General features: G+C 39.1%; 1 pseudogene across 1 annotated transcript; it reads left to right on the top strand.

Annotated features, from left to right (window-relative positions):
• Positions 1-485: 485 nt before the first annotated feature.
• On the top strand, positions 486-1,746 carry LOC308246590 (eukaryotic translation initiation factor 5-like; annotated as a pseudogene). Its single transcript has one exon. The product of its transcript is annotated as a eukaryotic translation initiation factor 5-like (transcript).
• Positions 1,747-11,281: the final 9,535 nt, after the last annotated feature.

Below are 11,281 nucleotides of genomic sequence, written 5' to 3'. Positions count from 1 at the left end.
GGTGTAGCAGAGGTACAGTCAATTTGCATATTACTCTTTTATTAGATAGGATACTTACAGAGGGCTATTTAATTTAGATTAGTTCGCCTTTCTTTTGATAAATGAATTCTAAAGCCCATGCCACAGAGCAAGAATATTCCAGAGGTAACTGTGCCCGGTTGCTGAAGGGTGTGGACCCCTCACTGCTGCTGCTGTTTGCTGTGCTTCCTCCATCCTGGGCCTCGGGTTCACAGGTGCCTCACTTCATCCCAGTCTTGGGTGTTGGGTTTATGTCTTGCTTTGGGGGAAACGAGCTGTTGCGCAGCCACTGGTACCTGTATTGGGGAAACACACCATACAAGCAAGGAGCTTACAGTCCCAGTGGTGAAAACCTTTTCTTGTCAGAGACCAAGAACTCTTGCAGTTGTTTATGTCATCCCTTCTTCTACAGACAGAACATACTAAAAAGTTATGTATCTTATGGATAACTCCACTAATAAGCTAAAATGTCTGTCAAGGTCAACCACAACATGCCAGATCAGTTCCATCGGTGCAAGATGCCCCATCTGATTGTCAAGGGTGAAGGTAAAGCAAATGGAATCACAAGAGTCATAATCAATATGGTTGACATTGCAAAGATGCTTAATTGGCCTCTAATCTGTCTAACCAAATATTTTGGTTGTGAGCTGGGAGCACAGATCCAGTTTGATGTTAAGAATCACCATTACATTGTTAATGGATCTCCTGAGGTGAATAAGCTGCAAGACATGTTGGATGGATTCTTTATAAAATTGGGTCTCTGTCCTGAGTGTGAGAATCCTGAAACAGAGCTGCATGTCAACCGGAAGAAGCAAACAGCAGGTGATTCTTGTAAAGCCTGTGGCTATCGAGTCATACTTGACACATCATTCTCAAAAACCCACCTGAGAACAGTGATAGTGGTACAGGAAAGGAAGGAAAGGAAAAGAAAAATAGGAAGGGCAAAGACAAGGAAAATGGCTCTGGGTCCAGCAGTGAGGCACCACAACCACCACCAGCAAAGGACATTGATCCTCCTCCCCATGCTGTGGAAGAAGAAGAGGTTGATGATTGGGGGAAGGATATAAGTGAGGAAATTCAAAGGTGCAGAATGGATTAGATCAGTGCCCATGCCAAGGTTCTGACACTCTGTGATGATTTGAAAGGACTGTTGAAGAATGGGGTCAATATCCTGTTTGAGTTTGTCGAGAAAAAGAAAGAGGAGGGTGTCATCACTCATTTGACAAATTGTTGCAGAAGCAGAAAGACTGGATGTAAAAGCTATGGGCTCTCTTCTTTTGACTGAAGTTCTTTCTAATGAGAAGATTAAAGAGCAGATGAAGAAATACAGGGGCCATTTCCTACGATTTTGTCACAACAACAGAAAAGCTCAACGATGTCTTCTTCATGGTTTGGAGTGTGTGGTAGCAATGTACCAAGCTCATCTCATCACCAGTTTTCCACATATCTTGAAGGAGATGTATGACCCATACCTTTTGGTGTAGGAGGTGATCATCAACTGGTCAGAAAAGCCTCAAAGACATATGTCTCAAAAGAACTCGCCAAAGAGATTTGTGTCAAAGCAGAACCATTTATAAAGTGGTTGAAGGAAGCAGAGGAGAAGTCTTCATTATTTATAAAGTGGTGAAGAAGATGATGAAGATGAGATATTCAAAGTCTGCCAGGGTACCAAAAGTTGAAGCTGTGAAGTCTGACAAGAACAATGACATTGATACCGATGTCATTTAAACGGGTGGGTGCAGCCCAGCTTAACTGTAACGCTTAGAGTCTTTCTGCCTCATCAGCCAGAAGTGCAACATGTATGGGCAAAAGCTAACATGGTTTCACATCATACTACACTTTCTACTAAAAACATATTGCTGTGAGTGGTCTGGAATTAGCCCAACAAGACATCGCAGGAGTCCATACACATATCAGTGAGCAGATGTAGTTGGCTTATTTATAGCATGTTTTCCTTTGAAAAATTAGTGGTGGACACATTGGGATCACATTTATACAGTTATAAAAATAAAGACTTGATTTTGGTCATTCTTCAGATTTTTGGCTCTGAATGACTTAAACTGAAATAAATAGGCTCCTTTTAAAAACATTGTACTATCATTTAATCTGATAGAATTCTTGAATCCTGTTTGAAACGGTTAGGTGCTGGGGCTATAAAGAGGTCTTCAGCAGAATGTAAACATAACCTTACTTGTAATTATCTTATTCAGCCATTAATAAATTCAGTACTTTTTATGTCTTATCATTAGTTCCTCAAATTGGCATCTGGTAATGTACATTCTTACCATGTCGAGGTGGACAGTGCAATACCTTTGTCTTATTAAGAGTAAAAATTACCTGAGTGTCCTATAAATAGTTTTGAAACTTGAATTTTTTTCAGTTTGCATACATTATATTAAAAAAAAGAAAACTAAAATTGTACTTCTAAGTCAGCCTGTATATTCGTGGAAGTCTTAGGGTGTCTTATTTTTATATTGAATATAATCAGGCACTCATGTAGTCTGGTGATGGCCACTGAATACAGGAGTCTAGGGCCTGGCCCAGCCCATCCTGGGCTTTAGATTTGAAAATAACTTTTTCTGAATTCCTTTTCCAATTAGCTGATCTAAACTCACTTGTTATTGGTTCTGACTATATTGAAGAAATCACTTTCAAAGAAGAAAGTTGTTGCATTTATTCCTTTCCATAAAAAGTGGGGTTAAAAAAAATCCCATGCCATTTCCTTTTGGTATTGTTGTTGTTATTATTTTACCATTTTCAATTTATATTGGAAATCCAGCATCAGTCCCATACCCAAGGTGCTTAATTTCAGGTGAGGGGTTTTTGGAAAGAATTGCTCCCTGTTTGTACCTGTGTCCCTTGAGGCTTGGAGCAGCAGGGGCCTAGAAGTTACTTATGAAAGTATAGGCTTGTCCAAGGTGGGACTTGAGAGCCAACATATAAATTATAGGGTGAACTTTAAACACCTCTAAGAACCAAAACCTTAACCATAAGATCACCTGGAGCAAAGTCTTGCTTTATAACTCATTCATTCATTCATTCATTCATTCATTCATTCATATGTATATATCTCTAGCCTTTCCTACAGAGCACCTCGAAAACCTGTAACCAGTCTACCCACTCACCATGTAGTGACACTGAGTTCCAGATAAAATGTAGTGGGCCATTGCTAATTTCTTATGGTTGTTTTGAATCTTTTTAAAAAAATTTAAATTCTTTATTGTTTAAAGTATTACATAAGTCTCCTTTTCCCCCCTTTGATGACCTCTCCCCGGCCGCCCCTCCATGCCCCCGCAATCTGTGTCCATTAGTTTTGCCCATATGCATGCACACAAGTCCTTTGGTTGATCTTTTACCCCCTCACCCCCCACCTTCCCTCATAGATTGGACAGTCTGTTCGATGCTTCTATGACTCTGGTTCTATTTTGGTTCCTCAGTTTATGTTGTTCATTATATTCCACAAATGAGTAAGATCATGTGATATTTTTCTTTCTCTGACTGGCTTATTTCGCTTAGCATAATGCTCTTCAGTTCCATCCATGCTGTTGCAAATGGTAAGAATTCCTTCTTTTTTACAGCAGCGTAGTATTCCATTGAGTAGATGTACCACAGTTTTCTAATCCACTCATCTGCTGTTGGGCACTTAGGCTGTTTCCAAATCTTAGCTATTGTAAATTGTGCTTTTATGATTATAGGGGTGCATATATCCTTTCTGATTGGTGTTTCTGTTTTCTTGGGATATATTCCTAGAAGTGGGATCACTGGGTCAAATAGAAGTTCCATTTTTAATTTTTTGAGGAAATGCCATACTGTTTTCCACAGTGGCTGCACCAGTCTGCATTCCCACCAGCAGTGCAAGAGGGTTCCTTTTTCTCCACATCCTTTCCAGCACTTGTTTGTTGATGATAGCCATTCTGACAGGTGTGAGGTGGTACCTCATTGTTGTTTGTTGTTTTGAATCTTAACTCTGATTTCTAATCTTCAAAATCAGTTGCATTTAAGTAGTGTATATTTTTTCTGTTACCCATTTCACTGGTCAGTATCCCTAAATGTCTAATTACAAGACAGACCCCCCTCCCCCCACCGCTACAGAACATCCATCAGTGCACACTAATCTTTTCCAGCCTTACCACCTGGGTATGGATGGGTTATAATAGCCTCACAGCTCAGATTTGGCTGATTATCTTCTTCACTTGCTGATGTTTACCTCCTTCCTCCCCCATAGTACTCACTGGGGTGCTGGGGGTGTTGCACATGAATTCACCCTGCCTCGGCTCTTTTCAGGTTCCATGCTGCTTTGCTTGGTATTGTCACCAATGCTCTGAATCCCTGAGGTGCCCAGCTATGGGGTGACTTTCTGTGATGGGGAGAATGTTGTGTTGTACTTGGTTAGAGGTATCTTAAAGCAACCTTTTCTGTGATACAAAGTCTTACAGACTTCTCAGAGAAAGAACTCCACCCCCCTACTTATACCCTTCATTCTTTCAGGGTTGGGATAGGTGGGCATTGGGCTGGTATGGAAACTGGAGACATGTCAGAACCATCCCCTCTGACCAGCGCTCATCTCCCCCGCACCCCTCAGGTTGTGTGTGTTTCCAGGAGGCACCTCAGCCACTGGCACTTGGCTTCCAAGAGTCTTTCCCTACCACTTGGCCACACATACCCAAGTAATCTGGATCCCACTCAGACTCCAGCTCTGGTCTTAATTACATAATCCCAAAAGGATGATAAACTATTTATACTACCTTTATACTATTTATACTATTTTTAGGGAAAACCACTTAACCGTAGTACAAGTGATCTAAAACTGTTCACATGTGAATGAAATGATACCTCTGGGGGTCGAGAAATAAAAGGAACCAAATCATTTCTGAATTTTAGGACAATGAAGTAATGATAGTAGAAAATGAACTATTCTGTATTCACTGTAAATGAGGCTTCTACCTAATGAAAACCTCAGTGTAATGTCATACATTGTTACAACAGATGAACAATGACATAGGACATAGAGAAGTCTAACCTCTATGCTCTGATATCTAATATATCTAACATCTGTACATTTCAAAGGGCAATTAGAAAATATTAATCGTGGTGTAAAGTAATGGAGATGTTTATTACAAGCACTGTCTCTCCCTCCCCGTCATCTCTTATTTTGGGGGATGATCATGAACAAGCATAGACTTGATACCCTTGTCCATCTGGGCTGAGCAGATTGGGATGGGTGTCAGGTTGTTCCTGGAGTGTGGGGCTGGAAGGGGCAGCTGCCCAAGATGAGCAGAACTGAAATCATCACTCAGGCAATCTCCAGTGAAAGCTTTTGGGTAGGTTCTCCTAAAACCCAAGTATCTATTTAAAAATTAATTGCATTTGACATTGATGGATCTCATGTGGATGACTTTCCTTTGAGGTCTACAGTGTTCACTGCTGTGCTGCAGATGTGGTCAGCCCCCAGTAACTACAAAATGTAACAGGGATGAGCCAAAGCTTCACAGTTGGATGATGAGAAGCAATACTCAGAAATCAGGAAATGGGATCAATCTAAAAGTTGCACGGTGTGAGGAGGCTCAATTAGTTTTCCTCCCAAGGTGTATAATATCACCCCAACTGTCCTAAACACACTCGCACTTTGATGGTAGCCACCACAATAATCTGTAGCAATGTGAAGAATTATTCTGGGTTAAAGTGCTAATATTCCCTGAGCCTTCTTTTGGTAATACTGGGTTCATATATCCCTTGCTTTTTTCCCTTGTCTTTTCTTCTTTATAGGTTTATAGATGCAGTGCTTAAAAACTGCAAGTTTAATCTTGGGAGCAGAGATTGAAGTTCTGTGGTTGACTTTTTTAAACTAAATTGTGTGTGTGTGTGTGTGTGTGTGTGGTGGACTAGCATTTCTTTTTTATTTTTATTTATTTATTTTAGTTATTATTTTTAAAAATCTTTATTGTTGGAAGTATTACATATGTCCCTTCCTTTCCCCTATTGACCCCTTCTAGCCTGCCCCCACCCCCTGCCTCAGGCCTTCACCACCCTATTGTCTGTGCCTATGGGTTATGCATATATTCATACAAGTTATTCAGTTGATCTCTTTCCTCCCATCACTGCCTTATTTCTTTTTTAAATTATTTTTTTCTAGCTTTATTGAGATATAATTGACATTTTGTGCCTTAAATAACATTTTTGGGACTCCTGGGGCAGCCACTTCTGCCTGTGTTGAGCCTGTGGCATCATATCACCAGAAATGGGGTCAGGAGCTGTTTCCTCTCCTCACATGTGCCAGTCATCATTTCAGAGGGTTTGTGCTCTTTTCCCAAGGCAGCCCAGCATCATTTGGCTCTCACACCTGTCACGTGACCACTCTTCTGTTGTGTGCTGTGACATTATTAGACTCTGTATGTGTCCATTTTTGGCTTGGGTTGATGAATCTTTGTGGCATTCTCTGAGCAGTTTGCTTTTGTTTAGTGTTGAGAATCCAGCAAATTGCTGTGCCAAAGCATGGCTATGTATTGACTGGGATGAGAAAACAAGCTGCTATGTTTTACTCAGTGACGATCCTGTCTTTCAGTGAGTTTGCAACGTGAGTCTGCAAACTCAGTGTTCAGTGAATTTAGGGAAGTTCTAAAAACAAGTAGAATTTCTCGTTCTTTCTGTTAGGATGGTAACATAATTCCTCTTGAGGACAATGCTTTGGAGCCATTAGTGATTTAGTTATTTGGGCAAAGTAAAAATTCCTCATCTTTGCATAAATGCTAGTCTTTTTAATACTTGATGTACCTGAGGCTTACACATTGAATCAGTTAAATAATCCAGTCAATAATGCAGTATTAAAATCTTTGCAAAATTATAGAAGAAGGAAGGAAGGAGAGAGAGAGAGAGAGAGAGAGAGAGAGAGAGAGAGAGAGAGAGAGAGAGAGAAATATTCTCTCCCTGTTAGCCCCTCAATCCCCAATACCATCAAAAGCTTCCAAAGTCCTAAATTTGCTTCCCATTATGACAGTGGTTAGACAGCAGCTGTTCAGTCTCTTAAGAGAATACACGATATGGCAATAAACATCATTTCAGAAATATGCTTTTTGTTCACTTTGCTAGGAAGCACAATAATGAGCTCTGCATGTTCACTACGCTCTTCACTCCAGGCCTTGATTTTGATGAGGGGGGCTCCCTGCAATTGGTTTGCTCCCTACCTAGCAAATGGAAATGTTTGTCTTTCAGTTCCAGCCACCCCTGACTTGGATTCTTTTATGCAGTGCATAAATGCTCTTTGAAGTTCACGTGTCATCCATTTAGAATGAACACCACAGGTCGGCATGTGCTGCTCCTGTCTCCAATTGTGTTTGGTGTCCCAGTTTCTCTGGGGAAGGTTCAAACCTGACAATACCCTTCACTTTGGTGTAGAAACCCCTCCATAATGCTGAGTTTGCCAGATGGAGTCAGAAATTTTATGGCAACTTGCTTGCTGCTCATGTAGGAAATTCAATTTATAGGGAACCAGAAGGGTGATGACTTTAATGCAATCAAATGTCTTCAAAAGTACTTCCTGGACGTCTCATGCTATATGCTCAGCTGGCTGTGTAGCAATTGATGTGCTGTGCTTCTTTCTCTATTGAACTGGGCAGTTCTGGGGAAAGAGAAGACAGATGTGGTTCAGGACAGGGCAGCTGCTTGTGAATGGAGATAAGTGTGAAGGGAGAAGGAACTGAAATTTAAAAATGTTCCCGTGTATCTTGCAGGACTCTATTTGGGAACCCACAGAAGCAACCAGATATATCCTGGAGCTAATGTTGAGTTTGGACATCTTAAAAGTTATAAGTTACAAGTAAAATATTTCTTAGGAGACCATGTGCTCTGCTCTATGTGGGCATAACCCTTTATGGTTTACAAGGAGCTTTTAAAAAAACATTTCTCTCTTTTTTAAAAAATTAAATCCTCGCGACATTGTTCTAAAGTTGAGACTAATATTCCTATTTCCTAAACAAGGATAAAGCACAGGTTTTGGGGGACTGATATTGGGTTTAGATTCCTGTTATGCCATCTCACCTAATCTCCCTGGGGATAATAATAATAATAATAATAATAATAATAATAATGGCTCAATAAATATTACTCTCACCCTTTCCTCTTTACTCCACTTTACCAGGTGGATAGGTTAGTTTCTGCAAAAGAGATTGATTGTAAGACTGATGCATATTTTAAAGATAAAGTATTTGATAAATAGTTCACTCAGGTAACTGCATAATTTCAAATTCAAAATCACAGTAGTGGGGGAACCAAAATTTGAAGTCAATGAATGCTAGAATTTGAGAAAGAGAAAGTTGTTGAGTTTCTAAATTGAAAATTATCTCTTGGGTGGTACTGAGCTCTCCCCAACATGTCAGTCTCTTCATGCCCTTTCAACTTTTTAAATTTTGCCTACTTTTAAAAATGTGAGCAGGAAAGCCAAGCATGTCATTATGCCAACAAATCTCCAGTGGATTAATAAGGCTTCACATATTATTGTACAATTCTTCTACTATTATGGGGTACATTAGTAGATATTAGCTATACTACTGTATCCAAGTTGAACTAGGATCAATAAGGCATTCCTAGAGTGCCCAGTAATGTATGAGCCTGCACATGCATCAATGTCTAGATCCTACTTAAATTGTAACTTTTTAGGCATGCTGTTTAAAAAGTGACTGGCTTACTTTAAGGACCAATCAACTGAAACATCGCATTTAAAAACCATCATCATTTAAAAATCCATAGACTTCAAGAAAGCATATAAAATCAGCATTTTCAAAAAGTGATAGCAATTAGTGAATGCATGCTATTAATGTTAAATTTGCTGATTTGGATAAGTGTGCTATGATTATGTAAGAGCATGTCCTTGCTCTTAGGAAATATATATTGAAGGAGAGAAAGGGAGAGGGAGAGGAAGAGAGAGATAGAGAGAGAGAGAGAGAGAGAGAGAGAGAGAGAGGAGGAGGAAAAAAGTATAAACAATTTAAATAATTAGCATATCTGGGTAAAGAATGTATGTATGCTCCTTGTCCTACCTATTCTTATAGATTTTCTGTACATTTAAAATTATATCACAATAAAACTTTTAAAGAAGCAATAATAGAATTCTTTACTTAAAATGGTGAGATATTTTTAGGAGTGCTGTTTTAATCTAGAAGGTATTGCCCCTTCTCCCCCCATGTAGTCACTGCTAAGACTGGCTTCTCTGTCGACAGGCAAGGGAAAATGCCTATTAATGGTAGTATATTCTGGCATTCAATATTAAGCTTAATTTGGGAATGGAACATGGCAAAATGATACAGACTATGTCAAGTTCCTGGCATTTCAAAGCCCAGTGAACTCTTAATGGGGACATCATGATCATCTTAACCGAGTTGCAAAGTTTGTTCTTATTTTACAGATCTGAGTTAGAAAGCTTAAGTGAATTATTCTAGTGCTTCCTGTTCCATAGAATACAATCTTATGGTAACAACTCAGAAAACAGCAAGTCATATCCTTCATTTCAACTGAAGTGAACTGTGATGTTCAACACTTCAGGAAGCTGGGAGAGTCAAAGAGAGAAATACCTGTAGATTTCAAGAAAGCATATAAAATCATTTTATATTTCAAAAAGTGACTACAATTAGTGAGTGCATGGTATCCACTACCATGCATTCCACCATTTTCTGCAACAGAGAGTCTCCCTAGAGCAAATTTCAGCCCACCTCTGAAGCTTTAAATTGAGAGGGTTTCCCGAAATAGTCTAATCACCTGAACTCACCTTTGGGAAGATGCTGTGAAAGTTCTCCACCCTCACTGGTCTGTAGTTCTCTTACTTTCGCATCGGGGGATTAAGTGCCAGATTCTCTCCTAACCCTAAGTGTACTTCCTATCATTACATTATAAAAGTCAGTCTCTCTGGTGGTGATGACATCATTGGAAATTTTTATATGTGAAATAATTTTCCAAAATCTACAGGTCTTGTACACTATAAGGAATTGTTTCTGAGCTTTTTCTAGTGAAAGAAGGTCGGTCTCCTTAAGTTTTTAGCAACCTTTACTCTAGAAGATAAGAAACTCCTTGGATTTGTATTTTTAGCTCATGCTGGCATTCAAGCTCTGAGTCATTCTATTTGAAACATTGTTTTTTAAATGCCAGAATATGAAATATTTATAATGCATATCCACAGTAATATAATAAACTATTAATATAATGCTAACACAAATAAAGTGAGGTGCATGTTACCCCAACCCTAGCAAAAGGAAGGGAATTAAAAAACTCAAGTTAGAAGAGTCAGAGCTCTCGTGAGAGGTAACGATAATTACAGTGGTTACAATCTGAGAACTCGAGACCAGCGGTGTGTGTGTGTGTGTGTGTGTGTGTGTACGCCTCCCCTCTAAACAAAGAGGGAATTGATAAACCATGCCCTCATTATAGTTACTTCTTAGTGTTATAGACTACAGACTTTGGTCTGCCTTTTGCTGATTTCACCATACAAATAGGCCCATTCTAAGAAATTCTGATCTGTGAAAATACGTACTAACAAAACATCAATTCTGGAATGATCATTTCTTTGACAAGGTTACTTTACACAGCAAGCCTCATAAGCACATAGAAAGTACGATTTGATTTGTCTACCACGTTGACTGTTTAAAGTGAGGCATATAGTAATCTCTTATCAGAGAAGAGATATCAATCAAGCAAACAAAATCAGACACCCAAAAGAGCCCCATTCAGAAACTCAGAGATGCTAAAAGATAGAATTGCTTAGTAAAGTAATGATATGGAGAGTCCCAAGACAAAATTATTTCAATGGCAATATATTAGGTTCATAATCCTTTAGACGCAATTCTGACATACAAAATTTTAGCACACTAGTTTTTTTTTTCCTACTCTATTTGATGGCAAAACTTGAGCTGACCTGAACAAATTTGGTAGAAAACCTGCCTAGAACTGATGTGAGTCTATTTATAGTCTTGCTTACTTCATTTAGTGTGAATGTTCGTGCTTTTCATTGCAGAAATATTAGTGTCTTTGATTCAAGGGAACAGTGCCAGACTCTGCTGGCTTGTTATATAATAAGCAGCAGATGTGCTGTATTACCTTTGTAAAATATCCAAATTCTGAACTTTGAAATACATACTGCCACCCGGATTTTAGCTAAGGAATCATGAACTATATTATTTGTATCTGGCCGGCCTCGAATCCTCCATTTGTATAGTGTTGTTGTTTTTTTAATCCACAGTTCACACTAATGCTATAGATTTGTTTTTATCTACAGGTATTT

This window comes from Plecotus auritus (assembly GCF_963455305.1).
Source record: "Plecotus auritus genome assembly, chromosome: 4".
Taxonomy (NCBI): domain Eukaryota; kingdom Metazoa; phylum Chordata; class Mammalia; order Chiroptera; family Vespertilionidae; genus Plecotus; species Plecotus auritus.
The sequence above is the reverse complement of the archived record's forward strand: the minus strand, read 5'-3'. Positions and strand labels throughout refer to the sequence as shown.